Genomic DNA, 26,201 nt, shown 5'->3' with positions numbered 1-26,201 from the left:
CCGTGGAAGGCGTGAGGAGAGTCCTTAGCCTGCCCTTGGTCCCTGGGTGCACTTGGAAATCATTGGTTCGTGGTGCAGGAACTACAAGGATCCTTCCTTACTGTCAAAAAAGTGTGAAAGACCTTTACCTGAAGAACAGCTTAATGTTCCCGACAAAAATCAGAGTGCATTATGGGGGGAAGGTCCTCTTCTTTACTCCCAGTGAAGCCAATGATTGATTGGATTCTACTGCATGTGCTTCTGGCCGTGACACCGGGCGACAGGGATTGTCCTTGCTTGATATGCAGAGGCACTCAGCACGTCTCAGAGGACAGAAAGGACGCTGGAAAAGTTCAGAGGACAATAATTGGCAGGGGAAAATACTTGTTTGTCCTTATGGCAAGCTTCAAGTAGCTGATGTGGGACAGAGATGCAGCTCAGACAGACTGAACTGATCAAGACACTGCCAGTGAGAACTCAGACTGAGAGACAGGCCCACAATTGCACCTTGAGATACTGTGAGTAATACTGTGACTGTAAATGGCTTGGGTCGGTACATTCCGATATGATAACTCTGCTGCCGCAGCTGCAGGGGTCTGTGCAAAAACACCTGACTTTAGACCTGAAAGTAGAGGGAGGATCAGCTATATGGTTAAATGTGAGTGTTTAACAAATACTAAGGGCAGCGGTACCTCTTAAATGTCTTCTTGTTCTTTCTTTTTTCCCTCTTTCCTTCCTTTTCTTCTTGCTTTCCTTCCCCTTCCCTCTTCCTTCTTCCTATCTTGTGCTTTTTTCCAACCGGAAATGCCCACCAGATGGGAGGCACTGGTTCAGGTTAAGGAGCTTGAGTATCTCAGCCTCGCACCTTCCCCTGAGAACTAGCTTCCAGCATACACTCACCACATTTGTGGGGTGGGGGTTTGAATCATATTGTTCAAATTTGATGTTGAAGATAGTCTCCTATTTGATCCGTTATTTGTCGGACTACTCCCCGATCTTGCTAGGCTTTGGGGGAGAGCCTAGACGACTGCTGGTACTGCTATGGAGACTGCGAGCGGAGGCTCTGATGGATTCCCCATTTGCAACAACAGCCACCATGTCTTTAACACATTATTTTACAGAGAAATGTGGATTGGGAAGCAATAGAACCCTAGAATGGGAGGCAATAAAAACTGCTTTGAGAGGCATCTGTATTAAGACGACCTATGGGGTTCGCTGTCATTTCAAAAGAGACATCACTGCCATGAGTGTGAATTAGGCACATTGGAGGTATTGCTCCCCACATACCCTAACAACCTAACTGACTGACAAAAAGCCCACACAACACTATTTGATGATTAGCGTAGACTCAAGCAGTATAACTACAGAGCATATCGGCAACGTCTACACATTGAAGTGGACAAAACGGGAGTGATGCTTACCTGCCTGGTTCGGCAGGAGTCTTCTGGGACTCCGGTACTGATGCTTCACAATAGCTTGGGGAATCCAGTCTATACACAAATGGCTATTGGTACAGTCTTTTGTACTCATCGTAGTAAAATGTACAGCAAGCGCCTGCAGATCCCCCCAAACCATGCCTGGAGGAAAACATCTCCGACCTCGCACTCCTGTGTCATGCTCCAGAGGTCTGAGAAGATTTAGATAAAAATATCAAATGCAGCAAAACCTTTGCTGCAACACATAACCTTAAAACAGCAAAACTCTGGGCAGCGATGGTCTGCCCCCGGAATGTAACCTTAGATATGCCGACTCTGTAGCCGATAAACCATTGGAGGTCTTTGAAGAACCTCGGCTGAAGGGCTCCCTTCCGGCTACGATGCGTGAGGCACTTGTGGTGATGCTCCCCAAGTCCGGTAAAGACCTGGGAACCACCTTGCATTTGGACCAATTTCACTCCTAAATGTTGAAGTGAAACTCCTGAGTAATGTGCTAGCAGCAAGATTACTTCCTCACTTACCATCTATCATACATACCAGTCAGTCAGGATTCATCCGAAAAAGAAATGCTCTTCCCAATATTCATCAGCTTTTGCATATATACCTTTTCCCACAACTACGGGGATATGCCTAGTACTAGCTTTCTTAGATGTGGAACAGACGTTTGACTCCATGAACTGGGGTTAACTCTGGTAGGTGCTCCGAAAACTGAGGATAGGCCTGAGATTCATCTAATGGGTCCAACTACTATACTCAGACCCATATGCTAGGGTACACTTGCGTGGTGTGGTTTCGGAGACCTTTGGCCTGTATAGAGGAACCAGACAGGGGTCGCCGTGCTCTGGTTTACGATCACTATAGAACCATTGGCGGAGAAATTATGCAGGACACTGGGCCCTGGGATAAAACACTGGGGGCGAACACTCACATGGTCTCCCTTTATGCTGATGGTGCCCTGATATATTTGAGCCAGCCAATTTACTTTGTGCAGATCCTTCTATAGGTTATGCAATCATTCGCTGAATTTTGAGGCTCCTTCTTAAACTAGACTAATCTAAACTATTTGCACTTGGACATCTAATTGGGATTCTGCTTGAGATACGCCCATTCCCTGGATTATCAAAATTGTCAAATTCCTGGGCATCAAGCTAGTGCACACAGCATCAACATTCTTCGCTCTTATTATCAGTAAAGTGGTGGAAGGGCTTCATCCCGCAATCCATTTTTGGAGAGACTTACCCTATCTGTTATGGGTAGAATCACTATCACAAAAATGATACTGCTTCCAATAGCCTATATGTGCTCCAAGGCACCCTTTATGCAATACCTACACACTATTGCTGCACCATTGACAGCCTTTTGACAGACCTGCTCTTGGGCAGTAAACAGTGGCATGCCTGGTTATCCACCCTGAGGCAGATCTGGGGGCCTAGAGGTTCACCATACTGAATTACATTATATGCCGGCACACATACAGCAAGCGGTCCACTGTTTGGACACTGAGGATAATTGAGAGACACAATTACTAAAAGGTACTCACAGTGAAGTCTCTATACCTGTTTTGTTAAACATTGAATAGCGAGTCTCATCGGAAATGCCCGATATTATCAGATTGGTAGCAAATATCTGGGAACAGGTGGTCCGAAAAGTGGTTTGACGCATGCCCTACTCCCTGGATATGCCATTATGGACTATACATCAGTCCTGAAAAATTGCTGAGTTTATGTCAGTGCAAAGATGGCGAGAGAGCAAATGCATCACAATAGGAGACCTATATCCAGGAGGCCAGTTTATTACACAAGAGAAAGCTATGGATTCCTTTTCGCTCTGTATGAGGCAATCCTTACAATATGTTAAGATCTCAGCTAATGCACGTGAGTTATAGCCTACCTTACCCGACGCACACCCAAGTTCCACCATCTTAATGACATTACTGAATATTGCCCATGGGCGCCGAGTGCTCTCTCATTTTTATTGGGCACTATGTGATGATCTCTCAACACGCCCCTCCGCGTTTGGACGAAATGGGAGGATATGCTGGGGGGAACTCCTAACAGCCCATAAGTGGATAAAAATCCCCAAAGGAACTTGTACAATCAGCGCCAATGCGCGGTTTAAGCTGCTCCAATACAATTACATACATCAAACATATCTTACTCCAAAAGTTCTACACCTTATACACAACATCCAGTCTGACACTTGCCCACATTGGCAGCGCGTAGCTGCAGATTTCCTGCACATGGTATGGACATGCCAGTCGCTGTCAATTTATTGGCAGGACATATTGCGGGCTCTTAACAGGGCCTCAGGATGGGCAGTACAGATGGAGAATAAGCATGTGCTGTAGGGTCTCCTGCCGTCACCCGCTACCAAATAACTCAGCAGAAAGTTGATCCTCCTGGGCTTGCTATTAGCAAAGCACCATATTGTTATCAAATGGATGAGCATGATGCCACCTGCTTGTGTGGACTGGTGCCGGGATATCTCCGAGTGGAGGACTGCAGTGGAAGTGGACATGAAGCATGTAGAAAGAAATGACAAGTTGGATGGTGACCTGCATGCCTGGAATGCTATTCTGTTCATCCTGAAAGAGCCCCAGGTTCTACCCCTCTATGGGACTGGGAAGCGATCTGTTGGGGGGAGGGTGCAGGGGGACCCTGACCCACATTCGAGCACACAGTAACTCTTGACTGTAAATTTGTTGAGCGCATATTATGAGACCACTCCCAGGACGTTACCAAGGAGCAAAGGAGGAGGAGGGAGTTAAGAAATGTGTTGTGTTTAATAGGTGTAGGTAGCAGTTAATTAAGTCTGATTTTACTAACTATTCATTGCTTGTCACAACTCAATGATGGTACCCTATAACAAATTCTGTAAAATAATTGTCAGCAGTCAATTTAGCTACTGTCCATTTTGATGTGCGATCAAATAAATTATGCATTTCTATGCCTCTCTATATGCACTATGCCATTAATAGAAAATCTCAATAAAACTTTCTTTAAAAAAAACATACCTCAGAGCAAGGAACTGGCTTGTATTACATTTCTTTACAAGGTCATGCAAGGTGGTATAAATCGCGTCTTCCATAGCTTTGTAAATTCCATTTAAGGAATTGCGTTTCCTTGCAACAATTTGCATCATGCAAGAGCAATACATGTCCTTGGTAAATCTGGGCCTTAGTTGGTAAACCAAATTAAAACCTAGTTGAGTAGCAGTGTGTTTCCTAGTGTTTCATTAGATAGGTTCTATTTCCCTATTAGGAAACCAGAAAGTGTAAATTATCATATTACCATTTGTTGGAAAACGGTCCACTCTGAAGCATCACCCCCGAATTTTAGCCTTCCTCTTCCTCTTTTTTCTGACCTCGTTTTTGTTGACCCTAGGACACTGAGCACTTTATCACTGCTGACGCGTGGTAAAGTGCATGTGCTTCTCCCCTAAACATGATAACTTTGGTGTTTACACAAGTGGCATATTTAATTTACTTGTAAGTCCCTTGTAAAGTACTATATAATATACCCAGTGTCTGTAAACTAAATGCTACTAGTGGGCCTGCATCACTGCTTGTGCCACCCACACATTTAGCCCTTTTAGGCATGTCTCAGTCCTGCCACTGCAGAGCCTTTGTGTGCAGTTTTACTTCCAGTTCAACTCAGTATTTAAATCCACTTGCAAGCTTTAAACTCCCCTTTTATTACACATTTGAGGTAGCCCATAGGGGAGGGTGCTGTGTAGGTAAAAGGTAGATACTTTTAAGTTTTTCATGTCCTGGTAGTGAAAACCACCTAGATTAGTTTTCCACTATTGTGAGGCCTACTCCTCTCATAGGTATACCAGAAATAATGATAAATCCTCTTTATTGGTAAAGCCACATTTAAAAATTACTATTTCAGAAGTGGTACTTTTAAAACATGGGCATTTTTATGCTTTTACAGCTCTGTGTGCTTGCAGCCTGTCTCCAATACATCTCTGGGGAGGGTGACAGCTACACTTTGTGCATTCTCTCTAGACAGACATAATCACAGGAAGATTAGGTGTGACTGAGCACTCATCTGCATTCTGATGGGTCATCCTGGGCAGGTAGGGTGGGAGGGGCTGACACTTACACCTGAATACGCAGTGCTTGTCCCCACACAATGGGCTAATTACCCCCTATTGGTAGTCTGGAGCTAGGGCTAGGAATAAAAGACCGCTGTGCATTTCAAAGACCTTTCTTTCCAGTCACCTTCATTTTAAAGTCACAACTAGGTATAAGTACTGGGTCTCTGACTCCAACAAATAAGACACTACCTACAACTGGACACCAGCAGAAGAGCTGCTGTATGGCACAAACGGACAATTACTTTGCTAAATTGCTGACCTGGAAGGACTGCTTTCCTGCTGTGCTGTCCTGCTACCTGCTGCTCTCTGACTGTGCTAAGGGAGAGCTGAACTCTGCCTTGCAACTGAAGTGATCTCCAATCACTTGTTGCCTTGCTTCCTGTTGTTTGAGACTCAGGCTCTACCCCTGATCCTGTGCATGGTTCACTGGAAGTGGACCAAGGTGCTCACACCAGAGAAATCGACGCATCTCCAGTCTGCTTGGAGCAGAACTGTTGCATTAACCCTGATGCAGGACCAGAACCGGTGCATCACTCTCAGCTTCAAAGCATCGGCTTGAAAGCCCAGAGCTCAGAACCGCACATCGCTGTTGCCTCAGCTTCGAGAGATCGACGCATTCCCCTCAACTGCGCAGAGAAACCAAGCGCATTGCACTTCCGAACCAACGTATCCCAGTTTGGTGCTTCATCCTCTGATCTGATGCCTCGCCACCGCCTTGTGAGGGAAATCAATGTATCACTTAAACTGCAGGCCAGTCATTGACGCTTTGCTCAATGCATCTTCCATCAGCTTCCCCATCTCACTGTTGCAACCAGGATCAAGGTGCTCTGTTCACCCAGCCAGCATGGCTCTTGTCCCCAGTCTGCGCTCCATTGCAGTCAGCCTCAACTGTTGATTTTAGCCTGGTCCAGTGCGACCTCAACTAACCCCTAAAATGCTATTTGCTTCTAAACTGCATTCTTATACTTATTCTTCTAAAATTCATATCTCGACTTCTATTTAGAGGATATTTGCTGTTTTGGTCCTGATGTATTTATAAAATCATAATCCATTCTTCTAACCTGGTGTGGAGTCATTTTGTGGTGTTTTCATTGTGTTATTGTGTGTGGGTGTTGCACAAATACTTCACATGTTGCCTCTTTAGATAAGCGTGACTGCTTTGTGCTAAGCTACCAGAGGGTGAGGACAGGGTATCTTTTAGTGTGTTTATGACTTACCCTGAATAGAGTGGTGGCCCCTACTTGGATTGGGTGCATATCCTTGCCAACTAGAGACCCCATTTCTAACAAAGCTCATTCAAGAATACAGTGTTAAGCCATATGAATCTGAGCAGCAAAGTAAGATTGACAGCAAACAAGCAACGACTAACCTTAAGCCTACTCAAAATATATGAAATATATTGGAAACATTACGGCCCTCATTTCAACATTGGCGTTATTGACCGCCTACCGCCACGGCGCCGATCGCCAACATACCGCTGCCATGGCTACCAGCAGTCTACCGGTATCATGACCGCCGATGGTATTCCGCCAGAATTCTGGTGGAACACCACCGACGGTCATTGCGCAGATGCCGATAAGGCGGCGCTGCTGACAGTAGCACCGCTAAGCCAGCAAAACACCACCGACTGTATCAGGACCAAGGATACGGCCTGGCAGTGTTCTGCTGGCAGACGCTGCTGCTGACAGCAGCGCCGCGGACCGTCTCCAGCCAGAGGAACCCCTGCAAGCAGGTAAGTCGGGTTCTCCGACCAGAGAGGGGGGTGAAGGGGGTTGTTTGTATGTGGGCGTGTTGTGTGTATGTGGGGGGGGTGTATGTATTGGTATGCATGCATGCGGGTGTGAGTGATTGTGTGTGTTGTGTGTTGTGAATGCATGTGTGTGACAAGGTATGTAGGTGTGTGTTGCAGTGTGTGGGTATGTATGTGTGCATGCATGGGTAGTGGTGGGTATGCGTGTGTGCATGTGTGTATATGGGTGCGCATGTGGGTGTGTATATGTGCGGGGGCAGGAGCGGGAGGGGGAGGGTGGAGGAGGACTCTGGGGACAGGTAGGGGGCCGGGGGAGACCCTATCAGTGCCAGGGAAGGGATTCCCTGGCACTGATAGTGCCTACCGCCATGGTTATCGTGGCAGTAAGTTTGGCATGAAAAAAACATGGCGGTAGACCGGGTCGTAATCCTGAGGGTTGGATTGTGGCGGCCCTGGGCTGGAGACCGACGTCTCCAGTCAAGCGGCCATTACCACCCTGTCGGTCGGTGTGTTAAAGAGGCATTTTGGATGGCAGTAACCGCCATGGTCCAAATTTTTTTTTTTTTTACCACCGGCCTGTTGGCGGTATTACCGCCACCTTAACCCCGACCTCCAGGGTTGTAATGAGGGCCTAGGTTTCCAACAAGCAGTTAAGATTTATCTGTAGCTGAGACCTAAACATTTCAATTATTGCAGCTATGCAAATGCTAACCTACAGCTCAAAGTGATACTATGCTTGGGCTAAGATGGTTTTGTTATGTTGGCTGACCGCAAGGATGTTGAAGGGTAGGGTATTCTCCAATAAGCTCTTGCCCAGCAATTACATCCAACCCCAAATCTCAGCCATCCACTCATGTGCATGGAACTTCTGGATCTCGACTGCTAGCAGCAATGTAATCCTTTTGCCCAGCCCTTGCAAGATCAATATTATCCAGTAGAAGCACATCTTTGGGAGGCCTGATATGGCATGGCATTTGTGGACTAGCAGCAATGAGGTCCCTCACCAAGCACTCCAAGGAGTACTACCCTAAACTGTCTGACCATCTTACAAAAGATGGATCTCCCCTCTGGGCCTCACTCAGACTGCCCATTTCTCTTGAGTCTTCATACATGTTCCTCCTGAATCTTTTTGAATGTTTGTTTCCACGTTCGCTCCTACTCGCACCCCTATTTAAAAGAGGCACAAGGTATAATCTGGCCCCACTAACCTTGAAACCTGTACATCTCCTATGCCAATGCAGGATGGCATACTTTTCCAGTCCATCATTGATAGAACACAAGCACCTTCTTCTAACTGACATCATAACCATCAGCCTTGAGGGGTGCTGCGTATTTCCATAGGCACACACAATTCTGTCTCCACGTCTGAGCCTATTCTGCCTCATTGCCCAGCTGAGAGACAGCAGACTCAGGCTTTCTGAATCTCTTGTTTCCCTTGACCATCATGGCTCTCTGAATGTATAATCTCAGATCACTGCTACTTGAATATATTTGCCCTTACTCAATATATAACCAGAGAAAACATAATGGGAAGTGAGTGAAAACAGGTTTTCCTGCACGGTCAAGACTAGCCGCAGCTCCTGATCAGTGCATAGCAGTTTGACAACCATCATGGACTGGTATAGTCTATAACCCCTTTTTCTCTGGATAACCCAACTCTAAAAACCCATATGCACAAAAGTTACTCAAAGTGAAATAATAAAAAATACAGGTGTAATTTTTCACACAAACTTGGCTACATGTGTATTCAAATTTATATATGTAATAAACAATCTCACAAATCAATAGTGGTATTTTAACTCTATCCTTCTCAAAGCATGGGCTAACACTGGCAAAGATCTATGTTTTCAGAATATCAACACTTCTTGAAACATTCCTTTCCCATTATAACAAGAGGAGGAGCTCTCACACAACTGCAGACCCTGACCAGAAAACATATGTGAATGCCTCTGTAACACACAAGTGCAAAACGAACAATTGAGGGACAGAATACTGAGCAATGTCAAACATTCAACCCCAGTATAGAGATCTTGGCCTAAATCCATCTTTTTTTTAACACCATGCCATTCCAGTTTGGACCCAGCCAGAAGCAAATCAGTCTCAACCCTGCTCCCCACATATACAGTCCAGTCCAGGTCCTCTGTGGACCAGAAACAAGCACCCTGGGATCGATTTTGGAGTACTATCCCTCATCTGCCAGGCCAGCTGAACTCCAGTGACATGGTGAGCACGAGACACACGTTTGGGCATACACTTCCCACTCAGGGCACTCCAAAAAGAACAGTTGATGGATGGAATGCTGAACAATGTCAAGCTTTCACGCCAGTACAGAGTAATGGGCCTAAATCCATTGCTTGTTTGTGCACCATGCCATTCCATTTTGGACCAAGCCATATGCAAATCTGTCTTGACCCTGCTCCCCATGGGAACAGTCCAGCCTGAACTGATAGGCCAGGTCCTTCCTGGACCGGAAAAATCACCCTGGAAGTAAGTTCTAATCTTTCCTAATACAGTGAAGCCTACTGCTTCCCCTTTTGGTCCAATGTCCTATTCTGTGGTGAAAATTATTTAGTCTTTTCTCCTGCCTTGTATTACTTATTACTTTAATAAATCTCTCTTCTCCAGAATCTTTCAGAATTCTTCTTAATCATTAAAAACCATTCAGTGGATCCTGCAGACTTATCAAATTGTTTTTGTATTTCTTCTCCTCATCTTTCTAAAATGTCATGGTGGATTACTCTGTTCTCTGCAATTCGTTCACTACTGTAGGGAATTTGGGTGCATTGCGTGATTTGATTCACTCTCCAAATCTACTTCTTTGGTGTTTTACCAATCCAGTAACAGCTTCACAATGAAATGGCCTGCCTGGTGGGGATCTCTGGGCTGTGAAATGATCAGCCACTGTGACAACTCCTCTCACAGCACTGCAGCTTTGCTGAGTAGGTGCCATGTTCAAAGTGCCCACTCAGCAAACTTTTTCTATTGAGAAAATAAGCTCCCAAAGAAAGAGTTGAAGCTCTCAGTGTAAAAAACGTTCACACACACAAATGGAATCAAATGTACTGTTTTCTACAATAGATTTAATACATTCTACAAGCTCATCTCTGTGTTCGTGAAGTATATTAATAACTTGAATGGTGAAGTTCCAGCCAGTTACAGACCCTTTTGGTATTCTTCTTGCCACTATCTGTTCAAGAACTTCAGTCCGCTTTGAGGAACGGGTAAGAAGAACATAAATGCCACAAAGCTCTTTGAAGAAAATTACGACTCTAGATTTTTTAGATGCATTCTGTTCCATGGTAATATTAACTTGATGGGCATAGCAGTGTTAATAGTGTGCATTTAGGTACATCCCTGATTTTCTTTAACACCCCAACGGGCACAATGCATGACACTAGCACCATCATAACTTTGAGCGATTAACTTCTCTCTATCGCACTGCTCTGGCAAGATACGAAAAACAATAAAATCTTTCCACTATCTTGGAATTGGCATCCATGTATCTGAAAACTAGTACAGACTGCGCCTTGGTAGAGATAAGTTGTATCATCAGCCTCACTAGCTAGGTAATCAGTGCTTCTTATTTTCTATTCAATAGATTCTCTAATTACTTCAAGTATACAATCAAACAACTCATTTTGGATTGCCTTAGAAAATGCCTTTGAACACAGTTGCACTTGTTCAAGTGTGCTTCAATTGTGCTGCCTATACTGGCACAAAATCAACCATGCCTCTGAAGACACCTGGATTTAGTGAGTCTTAATTATTTTCAAGTCTGATGATGCTTTTCACTTTCACTCTCATTAATGGAGACAACATTTTTCAAATTAGAACTCAACCGTAAATATGTTTTGTATTTTAAAAGAAAGATGTGGCTGCAGCAATCTGTGGAGCACAACTATGGGGCCACATGATAACATTAAGGCTCATATTTATACTTTTTTAGTGCCACATTTGCGCCGATTTTTGACATAAAAGCGTCGCAAACTTACAAAATATAATTGTATTTTGTAAGTTTGCACTGCTTTTGCGTCAAAAAATTACACAAATGCAGGGCTAAAAAAGTATAAATATGGGCCTAAATCTCTTGAGAAAGCTGACAATTATTTTTTATTAATCTAATCAACTAGTTCTGCATTTGTGGCGGAGACTGCAGAATGGCACACAACACATGATCACTGCTGCTAATTTATTGCCCGTGACAAACTAAGATATCTTCCCTCCTGACATGACTTCCCTGGTCCTCCCTCCTTACCCAAGCAGATAAGTTAGCACTTTAACAGAGCTGCCTGGCATGGTCAGAAATACTTCGAGTTTGTGCTCGGCCAGCAAGCATACCTTAGCCATTTTTACACATTACCAATTATTGAACTCACTGCTGACCCCAGAATTCGGTTTTACAATACAGTCATTGTCAGAGCAACATGATTTGTTCCTCACGGTGATTCGGCATTACTTTGCAGATGTGTGTCACTGCCTGTCATGCTAGTGTGTGCCTTCATTTTTGCAGGCTGGGCCAGCTTTTCCTTACTCACTGACCTACCTTCACGTTTCCCTTGGTGCCTGCCTGGTTCACTCACAGGATTATTGGGGCTGCAGGGAACTGTCAACACAGGGATCAGGCACAGGCTGCTTCTAGGGCCTAGTCTGCCAACACACACACCGACAGTGCCCCAAAACACTGAATGCTCTGCCCCACCAGCTGCTCCTGACTGGCGAGTGCTGCTGGAGCTGCAAATGTCATCAACGTGGTCCTGCAGTTTACAGAAGTGTGGGAAGCAGACACCTAATTTGCACAGTGTATCTTCAGAAATCCTGCTGACAAACTGCACATACTTGATTTCTCCACTTCCAGCCTGCCTGCAGACTCCACCCCACCCTTTCACAACTTGTCACAGAGAGGGACCCACCCCCTCCTACCCCACTGGTGATGATTTGGGATACGGTGGGGTGACCATCCTCCCCACTCCCTAACTGACATGAAGCCCCTGGCGCTACAGGGCTGCAGCCTGAAGTGCCCGAGACTTACTTTACCTCCATGTCATCAGGGTATGAACTGGTCCTCAAAGCTGTGTCAATGCCAAGCTGTTGACCTCACAGGGCACAGGGCTGTGAGCTTGTCAGCCTGGCAAATACTAGACTCAGCAGGGCATGCCAACTGGCAGCATTAGGGAATGCAGGATCAACTTGCACTAACAGCCACAAGAGACACTCATCATCGGCCATCATGGTGCATCACAGCAACAAAAGCAAGAGGTGTGTCACAGTATGCATACATTCTACATTACTACAAAAGCAGATGCAGGCCGCTTTTTTACACTTGTAAAGGCCGACCATGGGGGTGAAAGTAAAGGGGGTGGAGTCCTGACACCCTCATGGAAAAACCTCCCCTATGTAGCACGTCATGAGGGAGCTAGAAGAAGAAATCTCGTACCCGGCTACATATGTCAAAGCAGGAGGATGACAAACAGAGAATTTAGAAGTGATAGGATGAGCTAGGTTGCCATAACTATGGACAGGAATCTTTGATGGTTTGAGGCTGAGAAGTATGGGTGAAGCTTTGTAGAAATCCAGGGTATGTACATGTCAGAACTTCTAGCATGTGTGGGTATAGACTGATACATAGCTCACAAATACAGGCAATTAAAAGTGGCGACTGTAATTGTAGGCTTTGGTGTCACATGTGAGTCAATGTCTGATCAGGCTTCCATCTGTGTGTGACTGTAAGTGGAGTCACTGAACCTAAATGAGGAATGCTACAGAAGTAATGTAAACATTCAAGTGAGTAGGGCTGAGTCTAACAATGTGTGATACTCAGCAGATAACTAACTCTGGCAATGATGACATGGGTGAGCGTCAGTGCTAGCTATCTACCTAGTTTGACTGTGCATATCCCCTCAGAGTTACCACACACTGGCCACAGTTTTCACTGATAGCACACCCATGGTAAGTACATGCATTTACACATTCCTGCAGTGAAGTAGGTTGCTAGCTGTGTAGAGTACTGCAGATGCATGACTAATATGAACCTTGTCCACATGAATGCACAATGTGCATGCAACATAGCACAAAAAGGCAGACTTCTATGATGTAGCATGTGCAGGACTGACAGCAGGATCAAATTAAATACATCAATAAACCCAGTTCACTATCATAGAGGTGTGGCATGAGTAGTAGCCACAGGGAATGCTTGGCACCCTGGTGAATTTAGCCGATGTTGGTGCAATGTGCACAATAGTTCTGTAAATACATGAAAATACATTAAGCATAGCCATCTCGAAAAGACATGCTTATCTAGAAGCTCGATGTGTATCTTACCACCACATATCCACATTGGCAGGGCAGGCCATCAAGCTGTGTAACTGTGTTGCGCTGTGTGCTATGACACAAACACCCTTGTCACAGTGGCATGTGAACAATGCACAGATGGTGACATCTGAAAGGCAACTACAGTACCACTTCCCATCAATTCATGTAAGTCACATATGTACTACACATCAATGTTGAGAATCCTATGTGCATCTAAACTTGTAAATAGTTGCCCAAGGTCACAAGCATGAAGTGCAACAATTAGCAATCAGTCAATGGTAAGGGTGAATAAAGTTTCTGCCCAGGCAGCGGCACCTCCATGGATACTAGCAAGCAAACAACACTAACAATAAAATGGTGCAAGGGTGAGTGTGTAAGTGGACAGCATCAGTGTGACCCAACACATTCTCGATCAGTGACAATAGTTTGACATAATCATCCATTCAATACATTCAATTACACACACAGTGCAACAGCAATTGAATACCTGTTTGGGCTGTGTGTCCATTCACTGCACAATCATGCACAATCATGTTTAAAGATCTCTTAAGTTACTTTATTGCAAACTTGACAGTATCTTCTCCAGGTGATTCGTCTAGTTACACATGTACACAAACACTGCCTGGAAATCCTACAGCATGTGCTTAACACAACCTAAGCATATGTGACAACTCCTACATAGTAAATCATTAAACTGTGGTAAAAGTAGAAAAAATGGCTTATTATTATCATTATAAAACCATTAAAATCCCAAACTAACTACAGTACACTAACTGACACCCTATCTAAACTATGGCTAATCCAACCTATGCTAGCTAACCTTCACTACCTTAACTTAAATCTATCTCAACCTACCTAACCTTAACTTATACTACTCTACACATATACCACAACAGACATGTTAAACATCAAATCCCCATCACCCTTAATACACATATTCACATAATACCAACATAAACTACACCTACACACAAACTAACTAAACATTAAAACCTAAACAAATATATCTACATTTAAATTTGTATTGTGTATTTTTTTCTTTACTTATAAAAATATCCTTAACATCAACCCCACCTACTAAATAACCTAACCACCCATATCCCCACCTAACAACAACTCACTAGTAAAATGTAAAAAATTCTAATACTAAACTAACCTACCCCTATGCTACAACTTACCCTAATTTATGGTAAAATAGTATTCAATGAAACTTAGGTATAAAAGACAGGGGAAAGGCTAAGTGTCTGAGGGAGGGCTAAATCTGTGTGGCAGTCCGATCTACCGACTGCTCAGTGCCTCAACATCTGCATTAATACTGTTACTTGTAACTCAAGCCCAGCCACTCTTAGATTAAGGTCTGCGTAGTCTTTAAGCACCTGTTTCTCAAATTCGGATTGCTGTCCTGAGGTTGGGGTCATGGGCTGTGGAGCTGGTGCTGGCTGAGCTGTTGAGGTGTTTGGAACTACAACTGCTCTGCCACCAAGGGGCACATCAACATCCTGGCTGGTGCCTGCCTTTACCGGTCCTTATTGTTCCTGAGGTCCAGATTTCCAGGTACCAGCCAGCTTTCCTTCAATGTACATCCTTGCCAGGCCCATGTAGGCTCAGACAACGTGCCTGATGTGGTCATATCTCTCCAACTTGATGGTATAGGCCTTTTCCTGTTAAGGCGTCATGTTTTCTGGCGGAGAGGAAGGAAATATGTATCAGACAAAGCTGAACTTGCTGTCATCTACAATAGGCTTAAGTTTCTAAAAACATCACATGTGGCATGTCAGCCAAAAAAACATTTATTGATCGCAAAAAGGTCTAATCATCATAAGATAAACATGCTTCTCCTAATGTAACAATGCAAAAATACTCAGGTGTTGGCATTGTAGGTAAATGAAATAGCAGTGCCTGCCCAAATAAACAAATAGTCATAGAAATACTGAGACTGATTAGGAACTATTATGTTGTGTAAACATGAAATGGTACACATGGTCCACCATGGACTTCCTGGGGTTTGTTATGCAGAAACCAACAGAGTACATTCTATGGCCAATAACCAATGTGAAATGAGTAATGTCTACGAAGTACAGGTATTGTGCCTCAGCATTGCATTACTGATATGGTAAATACACCACATCGCAACATAGACTGACCCTGTGCCAGGTAGTTGAAACATGGATGGAGGGTGGCTAGCTGCCTCAAATTAAACAGACCTGTTGAACACTTCTCCAATATTGACTTATAGAAATACCAGGAACACTATTACATACTGCATGTAATGAAATTCAAGCAATATCATGTGGCCCTTAACATATCCTATAGTCTGTCCATACATGTCAATAAAGAATGTTAGCTTGATGCATATCACCTCAAACCATATCCATGTGAAGAGTATGTGCATGTAGTTGTAGATCCCACATGTATAAGTATCTTGTGCTGTTTCTTGCAGGTATTTGCCAAAAATGAACCAAGAGTGACAGCTTTTTTGGGAGGCGGTATGGGTAACACAAAACTAGGTGGACTGTGTAATGGACTGTATGCTAACAACACAGAGAAGACATGCAGGTGGTCCTTTATACATTGGCCTTTTTCTTCACAAAATACTGCAAAGTTATGATCAGGTGTCAAATTTCTGACATTGGATATATGAGGGCATGAGTCAGGCATTTAACTGCATTACCATGTGTGGACTGATGATGTGCCATATCTAGTCATACCTATTCTGTCTCCACTGAGGTAGGAATCCTCACATCCTGTCTGGACCTGCCAGACAAAATGTCCATACATTGCTAGCAATGTGCATCAGACAGGCAGACTGAAGTTTCTCAGCTACATCATTAAAACCAGCATTGAATTTTGCAAAATGCTCTTCTGTCACCCCATCTCACTTGTCACTGATATGCAGTAGTCCTAGGGATACTCAGGTACCCATGAGGCTGTGTGACAGTTGCCATACATCATGATAAATGTGAGATAAGTGGTGAACCGAAGTAAATGATTGCTGTGGACAATGTGCTTATACACACACAACAACACACAGGGGTTTTGCCCACTGGTATTGCTCTAATAAATGATACCTTTTAACTTTGCCACCTCACCAATACATATGCAGCATCTATCCTAGGAAAGAATGTTGTTTTGTGATGGCTACCCTGCTTACATGGTCACACAAGTTTGTTGTATTCCATAATTTGGGTAGATGCCTAACTACTTATGCATTTATTGATCAAACTTAGTTTGCTGTTTGAATTGCATGAATGTCTGAACATGCCTTTAATCCTTCACTCCAATTGTGGTAGGGATAAGAAACCTATTGCACATAGTAATGACGTGAACATACAATATGAGGACTATTACATTTGAATAGATGTTCACTGTGTATAGTTTCCCATAAACATGTATTGTTGACTATTGGTAATGTTGTCTGGGATATGAATTACACCCCAACCACACCTGTGTCCTGGTCAAATTTGTACTTGGGCAAAAATACTGTGTCTTGAAACTTCTAGCCTATCTCCTGCAACGTTTCTGTCACATAATTTATGAAAATATTTGTTCATTATATGGGTGATAGATATTTCAACTTATGACCATCTACTGGTTGTAGGAATGGTGATGGTACATGTGCCATAAGCATCCACACCATAGATGGCCAAACATTACCACAGCTGATTCTGAGCCATCCATCATGTGGGCCTGCATACACTGGCAATACATGCACATTGACATTTGTCCCTATCTATTGCACATGCAACTTTGTCCTACTTCATTTGTGATTTAACATGTATGGAAAATTGTTTTCAGGTGAATGATGATACTCCTTACACATCTCAATGCAAACATTATCAGAGATCACACACAGTCCTTTCAGAGCACAGAAAACATTAAGGTGACACTCACTGGTAGCATTGGAATCCTTGAAGGTGTCCACCTCAACACTGGTGTATGGTGCAGGTCCATCTACAAGACAAAACCATGGTACATTCCTCTGTGAATATTGAACATGTGCACTGTGTATATATGTGAAGCACAGTACATTGACCGCACAAGTGTTGGTATTGGTTGCATGTGAGACATGTAGCATGTAGCAAAGTTGACATGGCTTAATGATGAACATATCTATGCCATGTTGCAGTGTTTATGGATGTTGGGCCTGATTCACAAAGGTAAACTTAGACTTTTGGTAAACGTCTAAGTTTATAACTTTTCTGTATTCACAAAGGTAAGTTACAAGTAGTATCTTTACATCTGCACCCAGGCGGAATCTCCACCCTGAGTGTGGTGATTCCACTCCGCACCCGGAGGATAATCTTTGCACCCGGAGTGTAATCTTTGCATCTGGGGTGTACTCTCCACAGGCGGAATGCAATCTCCACAGTTGGCGTGGATCTCCGCTCCAAGTGAGCAGATTCTGCCCAAATGCGGACATAACGATAAACTTAGGGCCAGATTTAAAGAAAATTGGAATTGCACCCAGTTACACCACTTTTCTTGGGCCTCTAGCACCCCCCTAATGCCACCATGTGTGCCCTGGCAGTAGTTAGGGAACTAGCGTCAACATTTTTTACGATAGTTCAAAGCTTTGCAGGATTAGTATCAAAGATGTTGACGCTGATCCTGCAAAGCCCATTGAGGCCCATTGTAAACAATGGTGTGCCTCCTTTTAATGCCTGCTCCGAGCAGGTGTTAAAAGTGCCTAAAAAACATGACACAAAGACATTTCTTTGATTTCTTTGCACCATTTTTCCATCCCTCCCTAATGTAAAGTCCCCTTTGCATACATTATGCCTGGTGCAGGCATAATGTAGTGCAAAGGGCTACAAAGAGGTGCAATTCATGAATTGCGCCGCTTTATAAATATGGCATGGAGAAAAGGCCACCTTAGCGTAAAAAAAGTGATGCTAAGGCAGCACTAAAGTGGTGCTAGGTCCTCTTAAATCAGGGACCTGAACATTTGGTTCCAATGTCCAAAAGTCTAAGTTTACCTTTATGAATCATGCCCAATATCAAATAAATCACGTCTCAGGTGCACAGAGTGCAGACAATGTACCAAACCATCCTTCCTTGCTACATGGGGCAATGGTACCTAGCTTTGATGGCTATGTGAAAAGAATAATTTGACATACCACACTCTGCAAGGTACACATTTTACTGGGGCCTTCCCAACTCAATACATGTTCTGAAAAATGCTACATACTGCAGACAGTAACCATGCTTGTTTTTCTTCTTCACTTACCTGCTTACATTTTACTAGTGCATGGTAAATAAACATTGACCAGTCATGCCCTTTTCAGGCTTATTAAGGAATTGTGACCAAGTTTCAAAATACATTTTTGTTGAATTGTTTGTGGTGAACCAAACACCCTGTCCAACCTGTGGCATGATGAAATGTGAGTGTGCTCCCCTGCAACACAGATGGTGGGTGGCCCCTACAGTTTGGAGTCAGTAATGGCCTCACAGGTCAGGTAACAATACTCCCTCCAAAGTGCTGGATGGGTCTCGGAGCACCTCTGGGTCTCCTCTGCACTGCATGGTCTGTTTGGGCTATTGCTAGGCCACTGTGAACATGCCCCTCTGGCATTGGTTTTGTTTTTAACTGAGCCTCCATCATGGCATACTACCCCAAAAACCTATCTGACCCTTCCAGTCGAAAAAGCAATAACAGATTTTTGCAAAAGACGCAAAGCTGCAAGCTTACGGAAAATAGGGCCAGATGGATCAAAATATTTTGCACTAGCAAACGTCAAAATCGTCCGTTTGCGAGTGCAAAATCGTGGTCTGCAATGCATCAAAGGCATTCGCAGACCACAAAATGAAAATTGCTAAAATTGCGATTTTCTGCGTTGCGACCTGGATTTTGCGAATCGCAATTTGCGATTCGCAAAATCCAGGTCGCAAGGCAATTCTGCAAAAAATCGCAAATTGCGATTTTTCGCAGAATGGTATTTTGCACATGCAAAATACCATTGTCTGCAACCAGGTGGTAACCTGGTGCAAAATTAAAAAATGCAGTAAAACTGCATTTTTAAATTTAATCTGTAAAGCACACATGCCCTTTTGGCATGTGTGTACTTTACATGGTAAAAAAAAATAATTTGGGGTGCAGGAGAGGGGGCCTTAGGCCCCCAGCACCCTGGCCTTTTGCATTTCCCAAATTGCGATTTCTGGTTCAGAAATCGCAATTTAGGAAATGCAAAAAATTTGCAGCTATGGACCAACAGGCCCATAGCTGCGAATGGGGCCAGTATCGCAATTTGCGATTCGGTAATTGCATTTGCGATTTTTAAGAAATCGCAATTACCGAATCGCAAATGTGATACATGGCCCTTTGGAGTCGGTAATTGCGATTTCTTAAAAATCGCAATTACCGAATCGCAATGGGCCAGAATCATACATCTGGCCCATAGATTCTTAGCAACACACTTACCAACTTCCATTCCAAGATGATCTCTCAGATCTGCCTCCTGACTCACCACAACTACCCATCTGTGCTTGAGTTGGTGGACAGTGCATTGGACTCCAAACACACAGCTCATGTGGAACCAGACCTTCTCCCACAGCTCCTTTCTCTCTCAGGTAGCGGAACCTTGGCTCGCCCCATCCCCCATCGAGATCATGTTGGGGAGATAGTGGACCAATAGCCACAGCAGGCCCCAAACTCCTTCTCATAGAGATTCTTTGCTCTGCCCTTCCCTGACATATTCCTAGCTACGCTCCCTACCCTTAACTGCAACGAAACTACAACTAACCCTTCTCCCTAAAACTACAAACCCCTAAATAGATGTCCACCCAACCATACAGTGGATGGAGCAATACAAAATACACAAACAGCAATATCTAAAAGCAACAGGAACAGCACAGCCACTGACCCACTGACAAGACAAAAAAATGAAATCATTCACCCGAGCACACACCAAACACCTCCACCAGCCAGCACAGACAAAAGACTATAAGTTGCAGCTTCTGTTGTTGATGAGCGTGAGTGGAGGGTTGAGTAGAGGAGCCAGCAAGTTGGAGCATGGAGGATGCTCCAGAGCCCTAGCCATAGTCCTTTGGTGGATTTGGAGGGTTTCAACAAAACGGGTTACGGCAGTAATGCTTGCTGTAATGCCTGTGGCCCCCTTCACCACCAGCAGCCCTTCTTGGCATCCCAGGCCCTTGTTCTCCTAGGGGCTGCCTCTCCCTATGGAGCCATAGCAGAGGATGCAGCTGAGGAGGTAAGCACATGATGTGCAGAGATCCTTTGATCCTCGAGGTTCCCCATGCTCCCCAGGCCAATAGACTATAGCGCATCCTGAGGGCCTGGAGGGGAGGTTGCCTGCAATAATGGAGAGGAGTGGTGTGCATGGAGAGGTAGGAAAAAGCGGTGCAAACTTGCAAAATACAGTTGGATTTTGCAAGTTTGTGCCGCTTTTGCGTCAAAAACTGACGCAAGTGCAGCGCTAAAAAGTATAAATATTGGCCTCAGAGTATCTGAGTCTGCATACATTGTAGCATTATAGCATTAGAGTATTGTAACATTCACGCAAGAAAGTGAACGATTGAGGCCTGTGCTCCCCTGCCTTGCCAGTTAGCCAGTGAAGAAAGACGTTGAGGTGATCAAAGAAATTGTCTCTTTCAGTGGATTTACTGAGTGGGTGTCAAGATGACAGCTAAAAAATTGCGGTCAGGCCGTATGCTATTCACTCGATCGTGCCAAAAGACTAAGGCTAACCACATGAAAAATGGAGCTACCCATTTGGGTATTTTTAAAGGTGGGGGTAAAATACCAGCCTTTTTCCAAAGATTGACTGAAGAGAAAGCCACCACAATAGAAGCCATGACAGAAGTTCTCCAATCAATTTCCCTGGGGGAGTCTAAGGCAGAAGTTATCATCACTGAAGATTGGGTGGCCCAGTGGGGAGGTCAAGCAGCTACTTCAGAGGCTATTTCTAATTCACCAATCTTGTTGATCACGCAGACTCAAGTGTCACCACTTGGCGTACCTGGCTGGTGTCCTTCTGGGGAGTGAACTTCACTATGTTCAGTGGCAGGAAGTGGCAGGGAGGGGATGGCCTTCCCCTTAGCTGTCCACCCATAAGGTTAAAAGAAAAGTAAGAAGAATAACCAAGAGAAGGTCTAGAAAGGTCAAGTTCCTGGCTGACACTGTTCCATCCAAAAAACCACTAGTGTTGGATACTAATGAGACCAGCAAGACTGAATTTGCCTCTGCCCCCATGAGTGCCTCAGCTTTAGCCCTGGCATATTTTGCTGCATCGGTATCTTCAGGCCGGACAGTAATTCCATCCAAGTTGGTGGGGGCAGTCACAAGGATGGTGCCTGATGCAGGTCAGGCCGGACATGTGGGCTTTTTGGCTTTCCGGGTAGAGAGAAGCCCTAACTGAGGAGGTAGGGGGGATGAAGGAGGGTTTGGAGGAGGACGCATGGTGGAAGTTGAAATCAAGGGTCAATCCCCACAACTGTATGGTTTGGGCTCTGCAGTTTGCGTACATTTTTGCTGACTCGGAGGCAGACGGTATACTATTCTTCGCTCCAACCTGCAGCTGGTGAAGATTTCTTCTAAAGATATTGCTCTGATTGTCCACCCACATACTAGAGAGTTATCTATGGACAGGCCTCATCCTTGGGCGTATTTATATTCTAGGGCAATGGCTGAAGAGGTCCTGAAATCATTGGATGACCTTATGTGGTCAAGCTTTGAAGTCTGTGCTAGGCCGATACATCAGCAGGATCTCCCGTTACACCATCCATTGTCAGCATCGAGCTGCGGGGCCAGGTCCATTTTTCTTCTTTACTAATCCTTCTTCTTCAGCCAGTGGTCACTGGAAGCCAGCCTACTTGTAGTGAAGATGGACCAACCAAGGCAGACAATTTTTTTCAATCCGTGCAGAGTCAGCTGGGAACATTGAAACAAACTGGAATAGCATCGCTGGGGCAATTAATTCAAAAGGGGAGTCATCAAAGCCCCTATTCCCTAGTTCCTGATATCTTTGGGGTTATTTTTTTGTCCTGGACCATAGCTGGGTTGAATAGGAACTTTAAGATGCTTCAGTCAGTTATTAAGGTTAATAAAGTTGTGGTTGCTGCTCTGCAAGAAACCTGGGAAACAGAGGATTGGGTGCTGCCAGAATATGTTGTTTTTAGTTCAAGGGCAGTGAAGGGGCATTTTGGGGACTGGGCAGGGGTCATGGGGTTTTGGTAGCAGCAGAGTATGATATAGTGATGTCTGCTATCTTCACGGATTGCACAAACATCTTGGTTTTATCATTGTCAGGCATACACTCACTTTTGTCATTCACGGGGGTCATTTAGGGGGTCCAGACATTACATTAATGAATATGAATCTCCCCCCAAATCTTTGTAAAGAGAATCAATTGAAGGAGCTGGCACTTCTATCAGATAAGATGCAAGGGGGTTTCCCCCTGCTGCCCATTCTCTTGTTGGGTGATTTATATATACAAATCTCTTTGGAGCAGATTAGGGGCATTACTCAAAGAGCTAAAGCAAGTGCATTGACTATCCAGAGACAGGTATTGGGGAGCCAGAGCGTAGGTGGCAGGTAGGCAACAAGGGTTTCTGCTAGATAGATTTAACCTGATGATTATTAATGGTAGGTGTTCAGTGGATCAGCCAGCCCATCAACATTTGATAATGGGAAAGTAACATTCCTGAGTGATTATGCAATAATCTCCTCAGAGCTTTTTGCGATGATGATGAATCTAGCAGTAGAGGCTCTTGAAGGTAGTGAACATAAGCCTATCATTACCTCACTGGCCAGGGTGGCTATGTTAAGGCACAAATGGCCTAAAATGTTAAACTGTACTGCAAGAATAATTGCAGAATAGTGTGGTCTGCCAAACTAAAATGCCACATTGTCAACACTATCAACAATTTTCTAGAGGAGAAGGCGAGTTCACCAATCCACCATGCATACCAGGATTTTGAAAAAAACGTATCTCCTCCATAAGGGTTATGGCGTGTCCTGGGTTGAATAAAAGAGGGGTCAGCAAGGCCACACAGAGCCTTGAAAAATCATGGATCAAGGCAACGCTTAATAAGAATATACGAGAGATGTTCAGTATATGGGGTGCTGATAGGGATAGTCAGATTAAACAGCATAGGAAAGATTTTAGGAAACATATGAGGTATATTAAATGTAAGGAAAGAGAGAGCCTCTGTACAAGGGCAATCTCCTCCTTGCACAATGGCAACCTAAAGAGCTTCTGTGGGGGGTTAAATGATACTCTTGGACTAGCTAAACAAACTACAGCAAGTATAATTTCTGAAGCAACCTGGGCCAGTTATATCTCAGACTAGTAAAAAGTCCAAGATGATAGGGGAAAGGTTGAGGGCACATGGCTGTCAAGCCCGCTGGACAAGAAGGTGGGGAGGAGAGTATTTCTCTCCCTACAGTCAGCAAGATTGTAGCAGTGGTCAAGGGCCTGAACAGTTCTAGGGTGCAAGAGCCTGTTGGTATCCCTTCATACATCATTAAACTTGATCCTCAGCTGTGAGCACAGATCCTGTTACTTGTTGTCGGGGAAATAATTGAGGGACATGATATGCCTAATACCTGGAAAGGTAGCATTATGATGCCTTTGTTAAAAAAGGGGGATAAGCCCCTGTTCTCAAGCTATCACATTTTACATTGTTGGATATCCCAGGTAAAATCTATACAAGGTATTTGCTGGGTTTATTAGAAGATTTTGTGTGCTCAGCTAGAATTCTTCCTTTAACCCAAATGGGCTTCAGGCAAGGGTATTCAACTGTGGATGGCTGTGTGTGATATTAAAATTGCTGGCTGACAATTATGCCCTTACAGGAAAGCAGCCACTTTACGTGTCATATATAGATTTAGCAATAGCATTTGACACTGTGAACAGATCTCTCTTGTGGGAAAGATGGACAAACGGAAATGCCCAAGGGGTATTTTGAAATTGATAGTCCTGCTCCATTAGGTTTCATGGACCCGTGTTGAGCTAGGGGGCAATGGGGCTGTGTCCAAAAAGGTTAGTACCTCAAATGGGTTGAGGGAAGGGCATATTTTGGCTCCGCTATTGTTTTCGATCTATATAACAGAAGCTGTGGGAGCCTTAAACCAGGTCAGGTGTTTTTGCTCTAAGTTATGGACAAAGCCTATCACTATGTTGTTCCATGAAGATGATACAGTGCTATTAGACTTAATGCTGGTTGGCTGGCAGAGGCAATTCAATCCTTTCTCGTTTTGTTGTAAGAGAAATAATTTAAGGATAAACATGACCAAAACTAAGATTATAGTTTTCTCTAAAGGCAAGAGTTGGCCTCCGGAGTCCAGGTGGTGGCTGGATGGTAGACAAATAAATACAGATATAAAGGCCTGTTATTGAGGCACAACTTGAACTTTGGGGGTCATGTTTTATTGCAAGAGTCAAGCGCAAAGTCTATTTTAGGTGCGAAGCAGAGGTTGGATGCCGATTTGGGCCATAAGTCAGTTGAAGTGCTGAGAGAGGTGTATAATGCAAAAATATTTTTTCTGTTGCTCTGTGGTTGCAAGGTTTTGTTAGAAAAACAGGTGGAGTGCATGCAAATTATAGAAACTATGATGTGTAAAAGATGGCTAAGAATGCCCCTGTGCTTGTTGAGTAGTGCCTTGAGGTTAGAGCTAGGCCCTACCGACATGTTATTCAAATATAGACAGCGGGTGCTTAACTATTGGACTGGGCTACTAAATAACGAGGAAGGAGCCTTGAGGTTGTTAATAAAAGTGCATATACAAGAGGAACACCTAGGTCAGTGGGTAAATAATATACAGGCCATCAAGACTGCCCTTAATCCGCCAGCAGTGAATACCCCCTTAAATATGTCAGTGCTTCACCAGAAACAAACCCTAAAAGGACTAATAAAAGAGTGTTCACTTAATAGTGACGTTGCTGATGTTTGTAAGAGAATTAACTAACAGCATTTCTGCGAGGTAGATTACAGGGGACTATTACAGCCCTGCCTGAAGGATATTAGGAGCAGATCTGTTAGGCGGTGGGCCTTGAAGGTTAGGATTGGCCGAGTCCACTCCTTTATTAGGTGGAGGGGAATCAACCAGGAGGGGCGGTTCAGAATCTCGGTCCTTTTTGTAAGCTGGAAACACTGTCATTTGTGCACATTTTTGTCTTTTGTCACCCATTTGTCACAATGAGATGCAGCATACTCTTAAATGTTTTTAGAAAGTTGCAGGTATGCCATGTAAGAGAATTGTAATAAGCAGTTTTTCAGTGTATGTCAATATCAGGGCCATGGCTAAATTGTTATCTGTGGTATCAGAAAAGTTAGCTATTACCACCTGTCTTTAAGATAAAGCAATTATTGCAAATTACTGTTGATCGTGAGACTGTAAATAGCATACCAGGTTCTTATCGATTATTGTTATATAGGTTTTCTTCTTTTTTTCTTTTTTGTTGTAACCAGATTTGTCTATTTTAAGTTCTTTGTACAATCAGCTTGGATAAGTCTAATGTTTATAATGGTTAAATTTGCCGTTATAACATATCATTGCCATCAAGGGGGTTCTGGGTGGGAAGATTAGGGAGGTTTTTGTTTTCTTTTTTCTTCCTTTACTTTTTAACTGGATTTGCATATTCCATGGTTCCTGCACAATCTGCTGC

The sequence above is a fragment of the Pleurodeles waltl genome, chromosome 10, assembly GCF_031143425.1.
Source record: "Pleurodeles waltl isolate 20211129_DDA chromosome 10, aPleWal1.hap1.20221129, whole genome shotgun sequence".
NCBI classification, from domain to species: Eukaryota; Metazoa; Chordata; class Amphibia; order Caudata; family Salamandridae; genus Pleurodeles; species Pleurodeles waltl.
Note: the sequence above shows the minus strand (reverse complement) of the source record.